The sequence below is a fragment of the Castor canadensis genome, chromosome 8 (genome assembly GCF_047511655.1).
Source record: "Castor canadensis chromosome 8, mCasCan1.hap1v2, whole genome shotgun sequence".
Classification (NCBI taxonomy): Eukaryota; Metazoa; Chordata; class Mammalia; order Rodentia; family Castoridae; genus Castor; species Castor canadensis.
The window spans coordinates 12,220,073-12,242,126 of NC_133393.1; the positions used below are offsets into that span (position 1 = coordinate 12,220,073).

At 37.8% G+C, this 22,054-nt stretch overlaps 1 protein-coding gene across 13 annotated transcripts in view; it reads left to right on the forward strand.

Moving 5' to 3' along the window:
* The first annotated feature begins 10,906 nt into the window (after window positions 1-10,906).
* The window catches only part of Supt3h (SPT3 homolog, SAGA and STAGA complex component), a 369,638-nt gene continuing 358,490 nt past the window's right edge, over window positions 10,907-22,054 (forward strand). For all 13 annotated transcript variants that reach the window (XM_074082019.1, XM_074082016.1, XM_074082017.1 and 10 more), the window contains exon 1: window positions 10,907-11,161. The gene's annotated coding sequence lies outside the window, so the exon portion shown is untranslated. The remainder of the gene's footprint in view (window positions 11,162-22,054) is intronic.

Consider the following 22,054-nt stretch of genomic DNA (forward strand, 5'->3'; position numbering starts at 1 on the left):
CATATGTTACAAAATAAAGGAACATTGAAAGCATGTTAAGTGAAAGAAGCTAGACACAAATGGCCACATATTATGTGAATGTGATGGCTAGTCTTGTCAATTTGATTGGATCAACAAATGCCTAGGGGTTAGTAAAACATACTTCTGGGTGTGTCTGTAAAGGTGTTTTCAAGAGATGCTTAACTAAGGGGGACCCACCCTTAGTTAAGTCAGTGAGCTTCTCTGTTCCACCACACTGTCCATGCCATGATAGACTGAAACCTCTGAAAACCCACAAAAATCCTTCCTCCCTGAGTTGTTTTCTCACAGCTAAAAACTAACATAATTTATATGAGATGTCCAGAATCTGCAAATGTACACATACAGAAAGTAGATTCGTGGTCATCTATGGCTGGGAATGGGACCACAAATTAACTGCAAATGGGGTAATGGATCTTATTAGCGTGATGAAAAAATGTTTTAAAACTGCATTCTGGTTATGATTGCTCCACTCAGTAAACTCACTAAAACCAATGGATTATACCAAAATGAATGAATTTACATGTAACTTACACCTCAATAGTTTTTTATCCTAAAAATTGTTATACGAATAAAAGTGTCAGATATTTTTGTCATTAATGGAAAAATCTATTTCTGATTTATAAAATATTTGTATTAATAAGTGTATTCCATAATATCTATTAGATGAGTTTCTTATGTTAAAGCTTTTTAATTTCCTATCACTATATCGTACCTATTCAGGTTTAAACTTTCTTAATTTAAATTACTTAAGAAATCTTCTCATAAAACAAAGATTCCTATTAATATAGTATAATCAATTAGCCTTTCTTTACTTAATTGACATTAAATATACTGGGTTAAATAGTGCATAACTTAATTAAAATGTTTAATGTTACAGGTTATTTGTAAAAACCATAGAAATTACCCTCTTTTCACTGAATTTTTGTGATTTGTATTTCAAATGTTTTCTCATCTATTCTTACTCCACTCTTTCTTTAAGCCTATATTTTAGAATGAATGGATATTACTCTCATTTTGCAGATGAGAACTAAGAAATATGAGCTGAGGACTGGGGGTACAACTCAGTGGTAGAGTGCTTACCTAGCTTGTGCAAAGCCTGGGTTCAATCCTAGCATTTCAAAAATAAAAATAAGTAAACACACAAAAGATGTACCTAAATGTTATTTTTCAGAGCAACTTTGAAGTTTTCTTCAAAATATGTATTCTCCCTTGCTCCACAAATCCAATCTTCTTAGGAAGCCTGACTTCCCTGTCTCTACTTCGGTTGGCTTTCTCTCTCTCTCATTTTTTTTTTTTTTACTGATCTAGTTTCCTTTTCTTGGGGAAAACCACAGTCAATGAGTCTTTGTCCATTTGCCCATCTCCTCTCTCTACCTCCCATCTGTTTCTTTCCTTCCTGTCATTGCTGAACTTTTCAAATGAGTGGTCTGTTCAGCACATTTCACATCTGTACCCCCATCATATCCTCAAGACTAGTCATTAAATTTCTGAACTCAGAAGTCTCAGTTTCTCATCTTAAGTTTCCTGTGTGGTTTTAAAACATTTTATAAAGCAACTGGTTCTTTTATGAAGTGAATAAACACATGACAATTCATCTATTTCTTATTATTGTACATAGCAGGTGCTATGGTCTGGATAAGTGTCCTCTAAAAAGCTGTGTTAAAGCCTTGGTGCCTAGGGTGGTGCTCTTGGGAGGTGCTGTAGACCTTTAGGGAATGGTGCCTTATGTAAGGTCCTTAGGTCATTGGGGGTATGCCCTTGAAGAGGATTGTGGTGCCCTGGCTCCTTTCTCTTCCTCTCTTTTGCTACGTGGTGAAGAGGTGAGTGGTTTGCTTTACCAGTGTTCCTGAGCCATGGCCATCTGGCCCAAAACAATAGATCTGCTCAATTTTGGACTGGAACTTTCAAAGCTATGAATCCAAATAAGACTTTTTCTCTTTATAAGTTAATTGCCTCAAGGTATTTTGCTATAGTGATGGAAAGCTGACTGATAACAGCAGGTTTCCAGGTTGGGGTGTTATTAAGGAGGGCTGCCTAAAACTCTCAGAGTGAAACTCAGGTTTGGGATTTGTTTCCCTACCCTCACCAGGTTCCAGAACAAACTCATTTTAACTTAGAAGAGAGCCAACATAAAAACAAAATGCTGAGTTACTGAGTGGCAATGAGAGACATATAATCATTGTATGGAATGAAACTTCCTATTAGCTTGGTGATCATATTTGGAAATAAAATACTATTAATGGAAAACATATTATTCACGGAAGCCAAAAAATGTAAAGATTGCTTTGTCTCAAAAGAATAAAACTAAAGCCAATTAGCTACATAATTTGAATTTAAAAATATTAGGTTTCTGATAGCCTGACTTATCTATTTTTCCCCATTATCCTCCACTGCATTGGTGTGTGCTATGCCAGCCTGTTCTAATTCTGTTTTTCCAATGCTTCATAACAAACTGAACACTCTTCTGATTTACATAATATTTTAATCAGGTTATAATTAAAGCTTGTTAGCTTGGATCTGTATCCCTGCTCTGATCTGCTATTTGCCGAATGTGCAAATTAATTTTTAGAGCTTAGTCTTATATGTAAGTAATTGGGGAATGTCTCATTACTGTCCACATGTGCACATATAATTTGTAAGTATGCTTCTACATAGAAACAAGGCATACCTGGATAAATCAACTTGATCACCCACATATGTATTGGGCTGAAAAACTAAGACTTTAAGATTTTTATAGATCATGAGTTTGTTGGGCTTTCCATTGTTTAGAGTATTTAAAAGAACATTCTTTAGACCATGAAAGTAGTTTCAAATTAGTTTCTAAATATTTGAGCAATAGCAACATTGGTAGTAGGATAATGGCGATAGAAAATGACTTTATTATTGGTGTTTAGTATAAATATTATGGTCATGAACATGAGTCTAATTAAAGAGACTACTAAACCAAGCCTTGACTGGCTAACTTCCATTTTCTATTTTTTCACTTATTTTGTCGTGTGCAAGATAAGCAGAGACAAAAGTTTAAGAAAAATTTATGAGAGAATAACTTAAAATTGAGAAAATTCGATTCAGAAACATTTCCCCCATAAACTGAGAACTGATCATTATTTAGTTAGAATGAAATTAAACCCATGCAGGAGTAGAATTTTAGAACTGCCATTATTGGGTGAGTCACTGAATGTTTTTAATGCAGTGAACAACAATTTCATTATTTCTTATTATAAATGTAAAACATGAGTAGAGAGGCAAGGTTTTTTCTTTTTTTACAGTATTTCCTTTGTAAAGCTTAGAAGAAAGGAATCTCTTTATTCAGATTTTTAAAATCCTGTATGACACTCACTTCCAGACAGAACCCAGCAGAATTTTTCAAATGCTGGAGGATATTGTTCTGATAAAACATATTTTATTGTAACATGGAAAGTATTACTAAACACTCAGTAGGATGTGGTTGAATAGCATAGTTTGAGCTTTGCTGTTGCTTGCTAGTTGGGGAAGTCACGAAGTCTATAGCAGCACTAGGGCAGAGTGGTTTTCAAACTTTATTTCAAAACCAAGCAGGGCTTGTTACAGTAGCAGGCTGAGCCCTGCCCCTAGGGTGTCTGATTCTGTAGGTGTGGGGCCCAAATGTTTGTTTGTTTGTTTGTTTATTTATTTATTTTGGTGCCACTGGGATTTGAACTCAGGACCTTGAGCTTGACAGGCAGGCTCTTTGTTCTTTGTAGGCCAGTTCTTGGAAAGAACAAGGAACTTGATTTCTCTACTTCTTTATCTACTATTTCTTTCCTTTTTCTTTAAAACTCTCAGTACACCTCATTTTATTTATTTTTTTTATTTTATAATTTTTACATTTATTCACATGTGTATACTCTTTCCTTTTAAAGTCACTAAAACCATGCTTCTGTTCCTACAATTCTATTAAAGCATCTTGCCAAGGTCACCTTAAACTAGTTAAATCTGATTAATCCTAATTCTCATGTTAGTAGCATCAAGAGCAGGGTCTCTTTGAAACCCTGCTCTAATATTTGGGACACCACTACCTTGTTGGCATTCTTTGTAGACTCTTATTCTTCCACATCTGTGAATGTGTTTAAGATCCAGTATTTGACTCACTTCTCTTTGTTCTTTGTATTCTGTCTTGTGTACTTCATGGTCTTCCTCAGCTTCAGTAGTACTCATACACAGATCCCTGTGAGAATGTTTTCAGGCTGAATCTAGGAACGGGATTCAGTTCCACATCTGAGTGATGTGGGAAGAATCATATATCCTATATATTATTGCTTCCTAAATCTAAATGTCCACCTATTCTTCTGAACTCCAGATCTTATTCTAGTTTCTGCCCTCAACATTCTTTCTGAATATTCCAACTGGCTACTGGTTAGAGCCATTTGGGATTTTATACAGTCATCTAAAGCACAACATGTCAAACACTGTCATTTCTAGTATTTGTCTTGATAAATGGTACTGTATCATTAAAAGTCTAGAAACCTTGGAGTTACCCTTGAATTCCTTCTTTGGTTTACTTTTCTCCTCATATTGTACCAGTAAGTCGGTCCTATAAAAGTTTACTTCCTTAGTATTTCTCCCATCATCTTCTATTGTTTCCTACTCTATTGACTCAGTCTAGACTATATCATTTCTCTCCTAAACTATTTGGCGCTACTTCTAATCTTTCATCCTTTTTACCCTTTCTTGTACATTACTGTCAAGTTTTTAACAGGAAAATTAATCATGTCATTACATTAAGAAATCCTTCCAATGCTCCCCATTTTAAATTGAATAAAGCACAAATTGCTGAACATAATGCACTTCTTTGATCTGGCCCCTGCCAAATTTCTCTCTCTCTTCTTCTATTCTGTGATCACACCATTGTGGACAACTTGAAATTCCCTTTAACACACTGTAGCTTTGCTAATGCCTTCCTCACTGCTTAAATTATCTTTCCTTGTTTTGTTCAACCATGAGCATTCACTTTCCAAGTTAGTCATGTCCTTAGTAGTGACAACAATAATAAAATACAAGATTAAGTGCTTATTTTATGCAAAGCTCTTTACATGCATTCTCCTATAATAATAACAAAACTTTAAAAGTTTGTATCATTATCCTTGATTTAGGGATGAAGGATTTGAGACTTGGAGACACTGACTTCCTTCACATCTTATTCTGCTCCACTTAACATTTAAAGCCCTCACTGACTACTTCCTCATTATATCTCTCCTATTATCTATGCATAGACAGGCGAAATAATTCATATTAGAGTGATAGTTATGAAGGACATAATCTCTAAACTGTTTAAAGAAATAAGCTACTGGGTGACCAGAGCTGCTGGAACTTAAAGGGGAAGGAAGAGAGACTGACAAACTATTCAGCATTAGCAATAATAGGAATTCATGAGTAGGGAAGAACAGAGAAGGAGTGAATAGAAAGAAGTGGGGGGCATGGTGGGGGAAATATGGCAGCATGGTAGGAGGCTTTTAAGAGCAGGAATTTACTTTTAAGTTACATTTCTGTGACACAAACCCCCTTATACAGTCTCAAAACTTCAGTAAATCTGCCGTGCTCACACAGAGCTTTGTGCAAATGCTTTTGGGTGAAATCTAGGAACAGGGCTAAGTTCCACATTTGAGTAGCAGTTTGTGAAATAAGGACAAATGGAAATTCATCCGCAAACCTAATTTAGCATTGAGTGGATGTTCAGAGTCAGAGGGGGCTGTAAAAACTCTGGGCTTGAAAATGAGGTGGAATGGAGGTTCAAGTCATCTTCACCTAGAGCTTAAATGTCAGGACAGTCTCAGCTGAAATCTGTGTTCTATCATCGTGCCTTTGCTTTTACTTCCTTACATGCTCTTGACTCTTCTAAATTCACCAGTAAGAAGTCTTTTTGATGGCAGAAACTCTGTTATTCATCTCTATGTCATCAATGCCTAACAATGCCTCCCGTACCTAGTGACTCTCAAGCAATGTTTACTAAAGGAACAATTGTCATACTTATGATGGGCATGGTGGCACATGTCTGTGATCCCAGCTACTTAGGAGGCTGAGGCAGGAGGATCACGAGGTCCAGGACAGTACAGATAACATAGTAAGGCCCTCTATTTCAACCCCCCCCAAAACCAAAAACCAAAACTAACAGAAAACTGTCATACTGACATAAATTTATTGAGTGCAGAAAAATAAACTCAGATACTTGAAATGAGATTTCATTTCATATGCCCATGTCTAATGCATTAAATTATAAACATAAAATTCCTCAATAACAATTTAAAAGCTACAAATTACTGAGCATTTTCAATTTGTCAGGAATGTTGCATTTAAATCCTGGCAACAACCCTACCTTGTGGATATTCTCGTCCCTATTTTATAGGGAGGACACTTATTTTCAGAGAAGTTGAATAATACTGGGGTATCATGGTTAACATATGGCACCAAAACCCTTATTTTTTTACATCTGATTGAGTTATTAAGGTCATTTTAAATATATTTTGGAAAGACAAAATACAGCTTATGCTGTATCTATAAAAAGCTAGAAATAAAAACAAGGTAATTGGTTAAACCTATCCATACATTCTTTGATCACTATTTAACAATTGATCTGAGCACTAGTTAGTCAAAATAGATTTATTGCATCCAGCTTTACAGTGTGAAGAGGGAATATAGCAGGTTGTATTAGCCACACTGTGATTTATTTCACATGGCACCAATTAGTTCTTGGCCCTGTTTCCATGTGCAATAGAAGAGGAAGGCAGTTATTTGAATAATTCACTGAAATACATCCAGTTTTACATTTAAATATTTCAATGAAAATCTTCTGAAGACCTGCATGTTTCTGTATGTTTGTCTCCACTTGAATTCTCCACTTTACTTTCAGGTGTTGATAGACTAAAAATAGTTTTTCTTTTTAATTTTTTTAGAAAGATGATTAACTTTTTTCACATTTCTTAAAACAAAAAATCAAAGATACATGTGTTAAAGGCTTGGTTGCCAGTTCAGTGGCTTTTGAAAAGTGATTGGGTCATGGTGGCTCTGCCCTTATGAGTGGATCAATCCATTGACAGATGCACTGTTTGATGGCATTATTGGGATGTGGTGGAAACTAACAGGTGGTGGCCTAGTTGAAGAAAGTAGGTCACGGAGGGCATGTTCTGGAAGGGTATATCTTTTCCCTGACCCCTTCTCTCGTTCTATGCCCTTGTCCACCACAAGGCAAGAAGCTTCTCTCTGCCACGCCCTTCCACTATGATGTTTCTTCCTTGCCACAGGCCTAAAGGCAACGGACCCAGGAGACTGTGGAATGAAATCTCTGAAACTGTGAGCAGAAATAAATCTTTCCTCTAAGTCGTTTTTCTCAAAATGATGAAAAAGTGACTAACATAACCTTGACATGTTATGTAGGTCTAAATGAACCTCTATTATACAGAAAGATTTAGAAATTAAAAAATTAGGGCTGGTGGAGTGGCTCAGCTGGTACAGTGCCTGCCTAAGAAGTGTGAGGCCTCGAGTTCAAACCCCAGTACTGCCAAAAAAAACGAAGAAGAAATTCTATAATATAAAATGTTACAAATCCAAATTTTCCTTTATTTCCATAAGAACTTATCTATGATGGCAAAAACACTAAAGATGATACAGATAGTGTTGTTCATCATATTTATTTCCCAAACTGAATTCTTTTTTCTTTTTTTGGTTTATTTGTCTTCTGAGACAAGGTCTTGTTCTGTAGCCCAGGCTGGCTTCAAACTTGTGACCCTCCTGCCTTAGCCTCCCATCCCAAACCGAATTCTTGATTGCTTGTCTCCACTCAATATAATCCAACCCTAACCCTCCCTGTCTAAGCCAACATAGGCAAATTCATTTTTCTCAGAAGAAATACTTAATTATCCTTGATACTTCCTGTTTTTCTAGAGTCATAAATCTATTGTCACAAATCAAAAGGTATCTAGAATACAACTTTCTTTAAGATAACTTAAAGATATCTTTACTGTAACAACCCCAGTAAACTACCATCATGTTTTGCCTGGAATTCTGCAATAAGACCTGTCACTCTGAAGATTATTTTCAACCCCATAGTCAGAATAAAGCCTAAATCATATGATATCAATCCTCTGACAACAGCCTCCTAGCTCTAGGCACACAAGAATTTCTACCTTTCTGCTGGCTTCTTAATTATTCTCTGACTTCACATCACACTGCTTTTCTTTCTAGGTCACTCTTCCTCAGCAAAGATGGCATCCTGGCAGTTCTTTCAACTTACCACACCTCCTTAACTCAGGGACATTCACTGTCTGGAATGCTCTTCCTTCAGCTATCTGCAGGTGTCTCCTTTGCCTTCTTCAAGTCCTTTCCCAACTACCACCTCCCCAGTGAGGTCTACTCCAACTGCCCAATTTAAAAATTCAACTCAGTCTGGGGTTCTGGCTTAACTGGGAGAATGCTTGCCTAGCAAGTTTCTCAATGTTGGAAAATTAGTTGACCATAGCAACAAATATATATGCAATTCTAAACAATATGTAATTCTATCCAGTTTACTTTCATGGTGACAATCCCAAAAAATAAAGTCATGGATCACAAAAGAGTAAGAATTTGCAGGTCACTTGAAATGATCCATCCCTACTGCATTCACAAGTCAAGAGGCCATTTTTACTGAGATGTTTGCCATATTGGTCATTGCTTCTGGTTTTTTTTTTTTTTAAAGAGAGCTTTTGTTGCCTAATCCAATCATTTCAAAGACGAAAATAGACATTTTTTTACTCAGATATGTGCACATTCTCTGTACTAGTGAGTCCATACAAAGATTTTCATGCCAGAGGCATGTAAAAGTTTACACTAACAATGTTGCATTTTCCTTTAGTGACTTGGTCTAAGGAATGGAGACATTTTTGTGGTGTGATGAATTCACTTGGTCTTGGGATGTGTTTTCCCCACATACATTGGGAATCATTTATTTTTCTGAGAGGTGGTATTCATCAAAGTCTTAACTTTAGCAACAGCTCCACTGTTTTAGCTCCACAATTAGGATAACCTAAGGGCTGGTGAAGTGGCTCAAGTTGTAGAGTGCCTGCCTAGCAAGCATGAGGATCCGAGTCCAAACCCCAGTGCCATCAAAAAAAGGTCTCTAGTAGCACTGATAGTGTAGGATGTTTGTGGACAGCCCTACCCTCAAGCTACAAATAAAATCACAACTAAATCAAAATTTGAAAAAATGAAGCTTTACAGATTTTTACAGGGGCACAAAATCATGTCATGCCAAAGTTAAGATCTTTGCCAATAGCACAATATGGGATTTCCTAAGAGTATTTTTGTGCTCCTGTTAAGTGTCTTAACTCAGTTTCTTTTCTCCATGTCTCACTTTCATTACTTCTTATTGTGTGTGATTAAATGGAGGTTAACCATCAGTAGCCTGAGAGTAAGAAGAGATGGGTTCTCTTCTGATGAAATAAATTAAACCTGGTGTCTATTTATGCAAGTGAAACTTCCATGGAAAAACTATTCTATATGGAAACATTAATTGAATATAATCTTAATTAAAATGACCTGCCTGGAACTTTATTTTTTTAGATGTGATCCTTTTCTTTATTTTCTTGGTAATTACTCAAAGTTTTTCAACAATTTTATATAAATCTGCCTTGCCTTTTAAGAAGTTATAACAATTCTCTATTACTTTTTTTGTATACTGCATACTTTGCCTAAAATGAATTGAACTTGATTCAAGTATAGATTATATTAAGACTTCACATCATAAATAAGCTTATTCTTTTGTAATTATTTGGCAAATATTGAAGTGTTCCGGCAATTAAAGAGAACCAAACACAAAATTAACAGAAGACTCAATTACAATCCACAGAGGAAATAACCAAGTAAGCTGCTATTTTAAACATCATAAGCAAACAGAAAGGACTTTCAGAATGCATATATTCATAGGCAAGAAAATAACTGAAAAAATAACTGAAGCAGTAATGTTTGAAAAGACCTAGCAAAGGTTAATAGTGGAATCCATCTTAAATATCTTACATAATACCAAACATTACATTTAACCCACATAGTACGACTGGACGTGAACGGGGATAATTAGCTTGTTATTCCTAAGCAGCTGAAAAGAATATTAAAAATATAAGTTTTCAAATGACCTAAAGAATGAAAGCATTTGAAATCATTATGTATGACTGCATTATTTAAAGAACAACACCTGTAACAAATGGGATCGGACAGGACATACAGTTAAATGCTGGCGGTGGAACCTTTAAAATGAGGTACAGGCCAAAATCCTCAAGTACAATAAATATGGCTTGTCCGTAAGACTCCAAGTAAGAAAAAAAAGCAAAACAAAACCAAAAAAACCCAAAAGCATGGTCTTGAAATGTCTGAGTTTAGTAAAATGAGTTGGGGAAAAATGAATTGCAGACCACCTCTCAGCCTCTTCAATGATTTTGTGCCAGGGCAAGGTTGGGCTGCATGAAGCGCTGGTGTTTCCGCACTCTGGCTGTGCAGTTCTTTGAGGGGCGGGTATTTGCGACCTGTTTCCCTCCACCATTCGAAAAGCACAATCCAGCTAAGATCCCAGATCCCCCAATTCCTGTGGCGCTGTTTGCATTGGTCAATCTGAGCCCTGGAAGTTTGTGAACTTCCAGGGTTACTTCCAGGGTTAGTCACCGACGCCTTCAAACGTTGTGGTCCTCTCAGGCCCATTTCCTAAAGGTGCGCATAGTGCGCACCTATGGGTTCTCACTCGACCCCACACATCTCCCAGCAACCCTCGCTCTGAGGTCCGGCGCGTGGCTCCCAGCTGCCCACGCCGGCCCTTGTTCGACGCCCCGCCCCCGGAGTGTGGCGGAAGTAGCTCGCTTGGGACGGAGGCGGTGCGCCACCTGGCCGAGTGCGCATGCGGACGCGCCGCCAGGGGTGGGGGAGTCGGAACCGCTACCTCCTAGGTCGGCTCTACAGCAGCTAGGCAGAGCCGAGCTCACGCCATCTTGCGACCCCCCCTCCCTACACACAGCCCAGTCACCTTTTCTCTCTCTACATTCTCTGTCCCCAACCCCGCCCCCTTCCAATCTTGTCCCGGGCCGCAGCCGCAGAAACCGCGCCATCTCTGCCCACACTTTCTCCACGCGGGACGCGCAGCCGTGCCTACAAGTGTCCTTTAGCCGAGGTTGTAGGGGGCGTGTGTGGGTGTGTGGGGTGCGGGGAGAGCGGGGAAGGTCAGGGAACGGGAGGGACGCTCGTTCCCCGCGCCGGACACGCGCGGCGGCTCCGCCCGAGGGCTGCGGGCCCCGACTCCCGCCGCGAGCGGGGCGGGCTTCTGACTCCTCCCTGCCGCCGGTGGGCGTAGGGCCGGGAGCCGCCCCGCCGTCGGGCACCTTTTGCGTGCCAGTTAGGTGGTGTTTGGTGGGGGAGGGAGCAGGGGTCTCAGAAGCAGGCCGTTGCGGGTGGTGGCACCGTGGAGGAAGAGTTGGGTGGCGTTAGTGAAAAGTAGCATCTGGAGAGGCAGAGATCGCCTCTCCTCTTTCCACATTTGGGACCCCTGGGGACATTACGTCACTTGGGTTTGCCTTGGTGCTCTAGGCTGTGAAATGGGAAATTTGAAAAGCCTTAGTTCAAAATTGTGAGTTTTGTGGGAGAAAAATCCCTGTTTGCTAAACAAACGCTGACAACAGCGCCAGGCACGCTCTGTAATTACTTTTGATCTTCCTGGTTTAAGAGTTCAGAATGGCAGTGGTTTTTGTTGATTAAAAATCAGGACCCTTTGGAGTGACAAGCGAGAGTGAGGTTGTGGGGATAGTGGGAAATAATACTATTTGGAGTTGAGAGAGGATCCTGGTGGACACTGGTATTACTGTGCACGTGGATAAATTAGCCTTATGTCCGAGAGATGAATACAAACTTGGTCATCAGAAAGAAACAAATACCTACTTAGGGAGAAGACCTGGGATCTTAGTGTTTGTGAAGAGGAGTAAAGATTTAATTGAACTGCTGCAATTTCTGGTGAATGTTCCAAAAGAGGCAGAATTTGACTGCGGAACAATTTCTTGATAGTGTTTTGCAAGAACAGTGCAATTCATTGTGCTGTCGTGAGTTTTTTTGCTTTGGGATTTTTCAAGCAAAGTAAGTGTAGACCCAGAGCTTCCCTGTACCAACTCTGTCTTGGTGGAAGTGTCCTGTCATCTGTGCAGTCCTAGTGTGGCCATTAACTATGCACAGTGAATCTTGAACACTTGAAATATGGCAAGTGCCACTGAGGAACTTAATTTTAAATTTAATTTATTAATAAACTAATTACAATTTAAGTAGCCAAATACGACTAGTGGCTACTTCATGGAATAGCTAACATAGGTCTAGAATTTTGGCAGTCCTTCCAGTTTTTGATTTGGTTGAGTTGTAAACCAGAGAAGCCAGTTCTTGAACATTTATTGCCTTAAGGAATCAAATCATAATTATATTCAAATGCCTTTCATTCAAAGACTACAGTTCAAAGCATGGGTTTGTTAGCAATTAAAGCAAAGCCTTCTTTTGACTCCTAGGTTGTACAGCTAATGCCAGATTTAGTTGGGAAGCCTTAACAGTGCTAACCAGCGCTTCCAACAGTCATTATTGTAGCATATTGTGACCATGGGTTTCCACTGTCTTTATCACTTTGGTTACCTTTTAGTGAAAACGTTTCAACTTCTTCCTGAGGTTTCTTTTTTTTTTTTTTTTCATTTGAAAGATGGTGCTCCCTTCCCTTCTAACCTTTTATATAATAAAGAATTTTTTGATAAATTATGGTAGTAATTTGAACATTTGGAACAGTTTAGAAGTGGTTTCCTTATTATCCGTATTCAAAACTTCTGAAGAGGTAAGTGAGATTTGGTGAGAGATGTTTCGTAAGATTACTTTCTTTGAAATAGGTACATTTTTCCAGGCTGGGTGTCGTGGTACAATCCTATAATCTCCCCTATATGGGATGCATAGGTAGTAGGATCATGGTCAGAGGCCTGCCCTGGGCAAAAATTCTAGACCCTATCTGAAAAATTGCTAAAGGAAAAAGGGCTGGGGATGTGGCTCAAGAGGTAGAGTGCCTGCTTAGAAAACATGGGGCTTTGAGTTCAAATCCCAGGACCACCAAAATGTGTTTTTGTTTTTGTTTTTCTTTTCAAGCAAGTGGTTTATAAAGTCAAGTTTGCAAATAAAACTGTATTTTTTTTGGTGCTGGGGATTGAACTCAGGGCCTTCTATGCTAAGCAGGTGCTCTGCCATTAAGCTACATACCCAACCCCTGAAAATAGAACTTTACAACTGTATTTGTAGACCCTTAGTTTTGGGCTGAAGATAATTGCTAGATCTGGAACAGCAATGTGAAGCTCATGAATTAAATCATATGCAGATAATAGTTCATGACGTACAAATCAGAAGGTACGTGGGGTGATTCTGTACCTTAGTTTTTCTGGGATGGTCATGGTTTAAGGCCCAGTTGTCCCAGCATAATTATTACTATGGCCCCTTTCACTATCAAAAACATTCCAGTTGGAACTGTATAATAAAATGGCCCCCATACTTTTAGACTTACTAAAATTTATAATCTGCAGTTTTGGGATGATTTAAACATATTGCAATCTCAAAAATATACTTACTCTGAAACATGACAAAGTTATCATTTGTGCTTAAATAATAGATATTTGGAATAAGACCAACAAGTGATTTTTTTTTGTTTTCACTTAAACTTGGTAATTTAAAAAATTTTCTATGGATAGAAACCTTGGACTAACTTGATCTTTGATTCTCTTTTTGGGGAAAAAACATGTTTTGGTGTAGGAGGCTGCAAAGAAAAGTCAAATCAGAAGATTTGAGTATTTGTGTTGAAATACCAACACAAATGGTAAGGCTGAATATTCAGAAATCTGGTTGTTGTGTATTAGAATAATAATGATTTTGCTTATAGTTCATTTAATGAGAAAAAACTCAGCCAAATACATTGGTGTATTAATTCAATTTATATTGATTGAAGTGGATAAAATATGTTGAGAGGTTTGAGTCCTTACTTTTCTACTTAACTAATCATGTGATTTGGGCAAGTTATTTAAGATGTTTCAGTTTCCTTATTTAAAACCGAAGAGAGTAATAGCACTTCCAGGCTCATAAGGGTTAAATGAGGTAACCCACCTGATGCATTGCATGTAGCCTCCTAAGTCTTAGCTAGGGTAGCCTTAGGTTTATTGAGTAGATCTTGAAGAGACTTTAATGCTCCAAGGTGTACTGTGAATTGCTGGTAAGACCACTTAAAACCAATTGCAAAAAACGTAGATTTTCCCTTCCTGCCTTATTTTCTTTGTGATTTCAGCTAAGGTGTTTCACTTTTCTGAGCCTCAGTTTCCTCATCAGTAAAATGGAGCTAGTATCTCTTGATCCTGCCTTCTCACAAGATTGTGGATGAGTATCAAGTGACAATTAAATTTGTAAATTGTTGACTTTACAAACATTTTTACATTTAATTCTACCTCCTACCTTCCATTAAGACTGACCCTAAGTCTGCAAAAATTGTTGCATGTTTTGTGTTTCAACATAGTGTGTAAGAGGGCTCCATTTCTGAAGACAGTTTTACATGGTGCTTTAATACATTCTCTACACATAACAACTACAGACTAAGAGGAGAGCAGCACTTCCTTGGACACTTGTTATGCTCCATCCACTGTGCTAAACTCTGTGTCTTGTTTCTTTATCCAGACATGTCCTTCCCTCAAGTAGGTGATACTGATGATACTATTTCTTTATGAGTCTGTGAGGTATTTCTGTTCTACAGTGTGCTTCTGATAATGCCCAACTGATAGTTAATAGATGTTGAGGGTTAAATAAAAATAATGACCATGAAAATTGATTCATGTTTACTGTCATATATAGTATGTGACAGTTATGAAAAATGATGTTCATTCAGTTTATAAGGCAGTAATTTGAACTAAATTATGTTAATTTTCTTACTAGATTTTCATGACTGAATCCTGTACATTTTACTTTATTCACATGGCATAGTCTTGGAAACACTACTAATCATTGTTTCTTTTCTTTGAGAATGTGCAACACACTTAGTGATAATCCAGAGATGTTTTCAAGAAGCCATACTTTTGCTTGGATTTATTATTTCCTTTCCTAACATGAAGTGAGTGCTTTCTCAAGGTTAGCCAGGCTCAGAAGGCCAGAAATCACATGTTCTCCCTCATATGCGGATTATAGACCTAAAACAGATACAGTAATATTATGGGACAAGGAAACATTCAGGGGAGAACGCACACAGGCAGAATAGGGAAAGGGAAGGAAACCTAAAACTTGAATGTGGTTGATGTGCCCACAGTAGAGGAACAAATAAAAGTAATCTTAAACTGGCAGAGGCCACTATGGGAAGGGGACTAGGAAGTAGTGAAGAGGTCTGGCAGAGATGAACTAACGTGGGTTGCAATACACAAGTGCATGGAAGCAATGCTAGGAGTCTCTCTGTATAGCTACCTTTATCTCTTATGTTTTCTCGTCAACAAATCGGAGAACAAGAGGGTGGGACAGGTTCTGCCTGGAAGCAGGGGTAGGGGTGGGGAGGTGGCCCAAACAAGGTATACACACGTGAGTAAATGTAAAAACAAACAAAAAAAAGTGAGTGCTTTCTTATGTGCCAGGCCTCCCTAAATGATGTGCATGTATTATTTCATGGAACCTATGAGAAATATCTTAAATTGTCATTTTAGAGATGGGGAATTGAGGCAGAGAGGTGACATGACTTGCCCAAGGTCACATGGTAAGTGTTAGAGCCCCTATTTGAACTCCAGAGCCCAGCTCTTTACTGCTACACTGTGGTTAGGCATAGGCAGATTCTTCACAACCAAGTTTACTGTGACAAACACATTGTGGAGGTCTTGTGGTGAGTTAATTAAGATAAACTTTTATTTGTTTGTTTCTTGTTGTATAGTTGAAAGAACTCTGGACCAGGAGTCCGGGGGACCTCAGCTTGTATCACTAAATAATGGTGTGTTCTTGGGCAGTTCAAGAAACCTCTCTGGACTGCAGTTTCCTCACCTGAAAAATGAGGGATTTGGATGAAATTAGTGCTTTTCAAACTGTAGCCTAAGTCTGTTTATGTCTTTGGTCCCCCTCCCACCACTTTGTATAGTTACATTTTTATCTGCTATTTATCCATCTGCCTATGGTTTTCTTTTAAACAAAGAATTCCTGAATGTAACATTTAAAGTCACCAATCTCCAAGATAGCTTAAGACAGCATAAGTCCCCTGACTGCTGTGTGTAACTCTATTAATTTTACATTATTTTAGTGTGTTAGAAGATAAGCATTTTTCACAAATGAAAAAACTAGACACTAAAGTGGAAGAGGATTGGTGATTTTTGTTGGGATATACATCTACGTGTACTGAATAACTCAGGTCATTAGCTACTTGGGATCAAAGCCTTTTTTTTTTTTTTAAATTAGATTCGTGACTATCAGCCAGGTTCTTACTGTTGGTTTCCTTCTTGGCTGAGGGAAAAAACTTGCCTTGTAGGAAGATTGTGAAAATGTGAGCTACTACCATATAAAAGACTCTACATAAAAAACTCCAAATTCATCTTTTTTTTTTTTTTTTTTTTTTTTGTGGTACTGGGGTTTAAACTCAGGGCCTATACCTTGAACTACTCCACCAGCCCTTTTTTGAGACAGGGTCTCATGGACTGTTTGCCTGGGACTGGTTTCGAACCGAGATTCTCCTGATCTCTGCGTCCTGAGATTACAGGTGTGAGCCACCAGCCCTCAGCCAAATTCATCTTTTTTTTATATGCCTACACTAAATCTTCCATTAGTCACATAAACTATGTTTTAACCACATCAGATATTTTGTGGAATATTTAATGATAGAATTCTCATAAGGTTTAATGTTTCTAAAATGTGAATCCAGAATGGAAAAGAATCTTAATGTTTAAAAGACCTGCTTATTTTAAAAATATCCTTGTTAAGTACACTTATCTCTCTTACTGTTAGGAATATAATGGATTCCCAAATTTCCCATGTATCTGAAAAAAAAAAATTAAATCACTCAGTTTTATGTGAAAGCAGCAGTGTTTTAGTACTGGAAAAGTAAGCTTGCTATGTTTCCTTGGAGGTTGTATAATATAGGATTATCTGGTAGGCACATTTGTAGTGCACTTTAGAGATCATTTTTGCAAAGAATAATTTGTTTTGAATCTCAGTTTTGTTTGAGAGAGTGCAGGATGTGAAAGCACATGGAGTAGAAACTTAGGTTACTATGAGAGTAAAGAAGAATCCAGTAGAATCTCCTGTGCCTCTGAGAGTCTGTATCACAGGGTATGTCTGCAAATTAAAAAAGTGCTCATGTAGATAATCAGGATGTTTTTTTCTAGACAGAGGAGGATTTTCATAGTTTACAAAATGTTTGATATTTTTCAGTTCAGGTATATTGCCATTATGTGGTAGGCATTGTGTTCATCATACCCTTGTAAGACAAATTGTTTCTGACAGATGGAGTACCTGAGTTGATCCTTATGGAGATTCTAGTATATTGATTAGTTAATCCTTCTTAACCAAAACCCTGTAACCAGCTGTGCCTGGTGATACATGCCTGAAATCCCAGCCTTGGGAGACTGAGGCAGGAGAATCCTGAGCTGGTGGCCAGCCTGGAACACATAGGGTTTTCCAGGCTAGTTTTGGCTATATGGTGCAATCCTGTTACAAAACCAACCAAACCCCCGTGACCATGGCTTTTACCTTACAATGTTTTCTACTTTACAACATCTCTTACAAAGATTTGAAGGATTTCATCTTCACTTGAATGTCTAAAATTGGATCAAACTTAAGGTGGCTTGAAGTGAACTCTTCTTTCCTTTTCAGCTCTTTGCTCATATCCCCCTGTAGGTTAGCTCTGCCTTCAAAATATGTTTGGGCCACCATCTCTACTTGTTACATACATCGAAGCCACTGTTGTCTCTTGTCTGCACTACTTGAAGAATTTCCTGTTTTTAGTTGTACCCTTGCTTACTTATAGTGTATTCTCACTGCTGCTGGAGTTATCTTTTTAGAACCCAGAATGTTTCCCTGTTCAGGATTCTCTAATGGCTTCACACTACTTCATGTAAAATTCAACTGCCTGCAAGGCTTTACAAACTACAGCCTCTTCACAACTCTCAGATCTATGTTCTACTGCTAACCTGCTGCTATTTCACTTACCACACTGGCCTCAGGATTTTGCTACTTTGCTTTTCTTTTTACCTGAAGGTTCTTGAGCAACGCTCCCAGGGTTTCATTCAGATCTTACATTAAATATTACCTCCTAGTTGATATCCGCTTGTTTAATTTGTTTTCATAGCATTTATTGCTAAAATTATGTTGGTGCTCATTTCCTGAATTGTAATGCATTTTTTGTTTGTCTTTGTCACTACTGTATCCTATCCCATAGAACAGCATTTTGGCTGTTCTATAAGTAGTTACCCAGTTGTTAGATATGAATGGATACTCTCAAGCACAGGTAGCATTGGCTTTAAAGAAGACAGTGCAGTGCTTACTATAAGAAGAGGAATATAGTAGGACACGGTACTCTTGGAGGAGGAAAGTGTAGGGAAGTACTAAATGATGACTTTTTATTTCCCCATGAATTAAGAGGTTTTGTCATCTGCCTGTAATTGGAGGAGGGATTTGTTGTGGGGCAAAATTTAGTATTAAATTGAAATAATTTATCTGCACTAAAATATTAACTAGTATAATTAGTAAACTGAAATAATTGGCAGTGAAAGGAGAATGCCTTGTGGCTGTGTGTGTGGGAAGGCTTCTTGGAGGTGCTGAGCTTAGGTTAGGCTCTTCTGGACCACTAGGATTGTGGTAGGTGGGGAGGTGTTGCAAGCAGGAAGAACTGTAGGGGTAAGGGTTCAGAAGAACATGGGGTGGTTTGGGAGACTCTGGATGCTTGATGTGACTGCTGTAGAAAAGAAGTCTGGGGAGGTAGGTGGGACAAATTTTAAACAAGTTTAAAAACCAGATTTTAAAAAACCTTCGAAAGTCCACTTGAAATCAGGCATAAATTAATATATTGTAATTATGATTGGATTATCCTAAACACTAGATATAAAAACTTCAACTTCATAAATACTTCGCACTTTTTTTTAGCTTTTGCATTCTCAGTGATTGGCCATTTGGTATTTTTCATATCAGTGGAAATTTAGATTATGATTAACTTGTGTTTTTCTGGCACAAGTTTCATTTCTATGAAAATGTAGTGTATATTACTGTTGACTTAACCATAATTTCTTCCCACCTTTAGCATATTTATGAAAATGCTCCAATTACAAGTTTTTAAAAATTTCTGCTAATGTGAGACATCCAGGTTATGAATGACCGGTGAAACTGTAGATGGTTAGCATGGGAACATAGCTCGGAGGCTCCTTAGCAGAGATGTCAGGGAAGAAATCATAAATCCCATCGCCTTTATTCAATGGGTAACTGATAGAATTCACACTATAGATTTTCATAGGACTTCCATGGTACAGAAACTGGCAGTAAGATTCTCACTTGTTTGAGAATTGTATTTCTCAAGGTGTTTCTTCTTTGGTTGTCTAGTTACCAAAGATATGCTCTCCAAATGGAAACCCAGTAACATGTTCATTGCATTTTGCTTGATTTGCTTTTTGTGATGTATACTTTAATTATAATTAAAACTTTTCCTTTGGTAGTAGTATTTTCTGAGGAATGGATATACCATTAAATTGCATTGTTGTAAATTAAAAGATAAATGTTAGTTTTTCTTCTCTGAAATACGACTTTACAGATGTGACAAAGTATTGGCTGTTTAATGATCAGGTTTATATAGTATTAATGAGAAGTGAACTTCTTCCTTGGGTTCACATTTAAACTGTGGCATGTTGAAATGATCTAGGTCCCAGTCTGCACATCTGAATTCATTTTGTGAAATATGGCAAACAGCTGCATTTCAATTGAAAGCTGAAACGACTGCAGGACATTAACCCATTGAGAAGATTACAGTAGGTTTTCAGTTCCATGTTAACTGTATTTATTAGAGAAAATTGACTTGAGTGCTTCTGCTTTTAACAGATTCCCCCCCCCCCTTTAATGTTTGAAAGAAAGGAAATAAAAGATTGGAGTGATAGGACTTTGATGTGTAAAGAAGTTAATGTTGAAAGAAGTTAATTATCTAAATCATCAAACAAAATGTGGGTAGGGGAAATAATTATTTTAAAGGGTCTAATGAGCTATCAGCTCATCATGTCAAGAAAAATGTTATTCACCTGTTTGATTTAAACATCAAATAACTTGACTGTGAAAGGATGAGTGTAGTTATAATGAACTAGGATTGGGACCCTTTACCTCTTACCAGTAAATACCCCTGATGTGAAACATTTGCAGTGTGGAGACAACTGAAGAAAACTGTTCTACTTCTTTTCTCTTTTTGTGGGGCTGGTGATTGAACTCAGCCTCATTCATGATAGCAGACACACTACCACTTTAGCCATACCCCTGTCCCAAAGCTGTGGTTTTAGTACAGATTTGGCCTATGAAATATCTGCTGTTCAGAGAGCTAAAACTGGGAAACTAGATTTGAAAATAAAAAAAGGACAGATTGTCCAACAATGTCTCAGTTAATTTTTTGGTCATAGGGTAATCCCATAGAATAACATGTATATCAGATTTGACATGAATCAAATCATTTTTGGAGACTGGGTTTAACACATATCTTTGAATTTTCATATTTTCTCCAAGATACTTGTCAGCCTTATGTTGGGACAACAGGGGAATATTTTCTTGACATTCTTGAGAAATACAGGTGCCTCTCCACCCCAGCACTTTGTCCCCTTTGAGTCTTATACTGGTGATATAATTTAATTTTTAAAATCTAAGTTTCATTAAATATTGTTTCTTATATCATTTGTCAAAAAAAGTATTTCAAATGTCTTTCTAAAAACTAGGACAAATTTAGGTTTAAAAAAGTGGTCTTGCGTTTAGAATTTCAGGTTTTAGGCTCAATTTGAGTGAGATTTTTTCTTTTTGTGCTCTTGCATTCTGTGTCTAGGGTTGTGGCTTGCCCCTTAGGGTCCTCAGTGTAGGCCAGAGACATGTTGACATGTTCTAGACCAAGTCACCAAGCTAGCATGCTGCTTGTCTTAGATCTTCATCCAGTTGCCTTTTTAACAACTTTACATAAGGCCTGTCTTAGTCCTTGGTGAGTGACCCTCGTTTAGATTCTTTTTGTTAATTTTATCATTATCCTTAATGTGTTCAGATTAGAGGGATATGTTATGAACACAAATTAGGTAGCAGTGTGGGTAATGAACTGAGATGAAAAGAAAGACCATGTAGGTTAGAGTTCATGGAGGGCCAATAGCAGTATAACAGGAGGGGAAGGATGTGAAAACAAGGTGAAATTTACTTTTCTTATAAATTATAGAGTGCAGGAGGAGTCAAAGGTAAGACTGGGAGTTCGAGCTAGAATGAGTGAGCAGCAGTTGCAATGTCAGCAGTGAGGGGGACTTACTTTGTATGAAGCTGCTTAATATTTGTTGAATTGCATTGTTGTTTTAAAAATTATTTTGGGCCATATTGGGGTTTGAACTCAGGGCCTTCTGCTTGTTAAGCAGGCACTCTACCATTTAAACCACACCACCAGTCCTTTTTGCTTTAAATATTTTATGAATAGGGTCTTGCTTTTATGCTCAGGCTGATCTGGACTGCAGTCCTTCTATTTATGGGATGACATGCACATTACCACACCCAGCTTGCATTGAGGTTTTAAAGTATTTAAGCTTTCAAAACTTGTGTGATTGTGAAGTAAGGGTATAAAGTTTTTAGCAGATCAAGAAAGGGGAATTCTTAAGATCTTTCTGTTATAATAGCTAAGATTTATGTGTTTACTGTATACTAAGTACTGTTATTAAACTTTGTATTAGTTCACATGTATGTATTCATAGAAAAAGCAAAATTTTTCGGTGGTCTGGATAAAATTGGGAGTGTGCATGCTTAGGGGCTACAGGGTGCTCTGGTAGAGCTCTCTGTAGCACATTTGAGAACCACTGTGTTA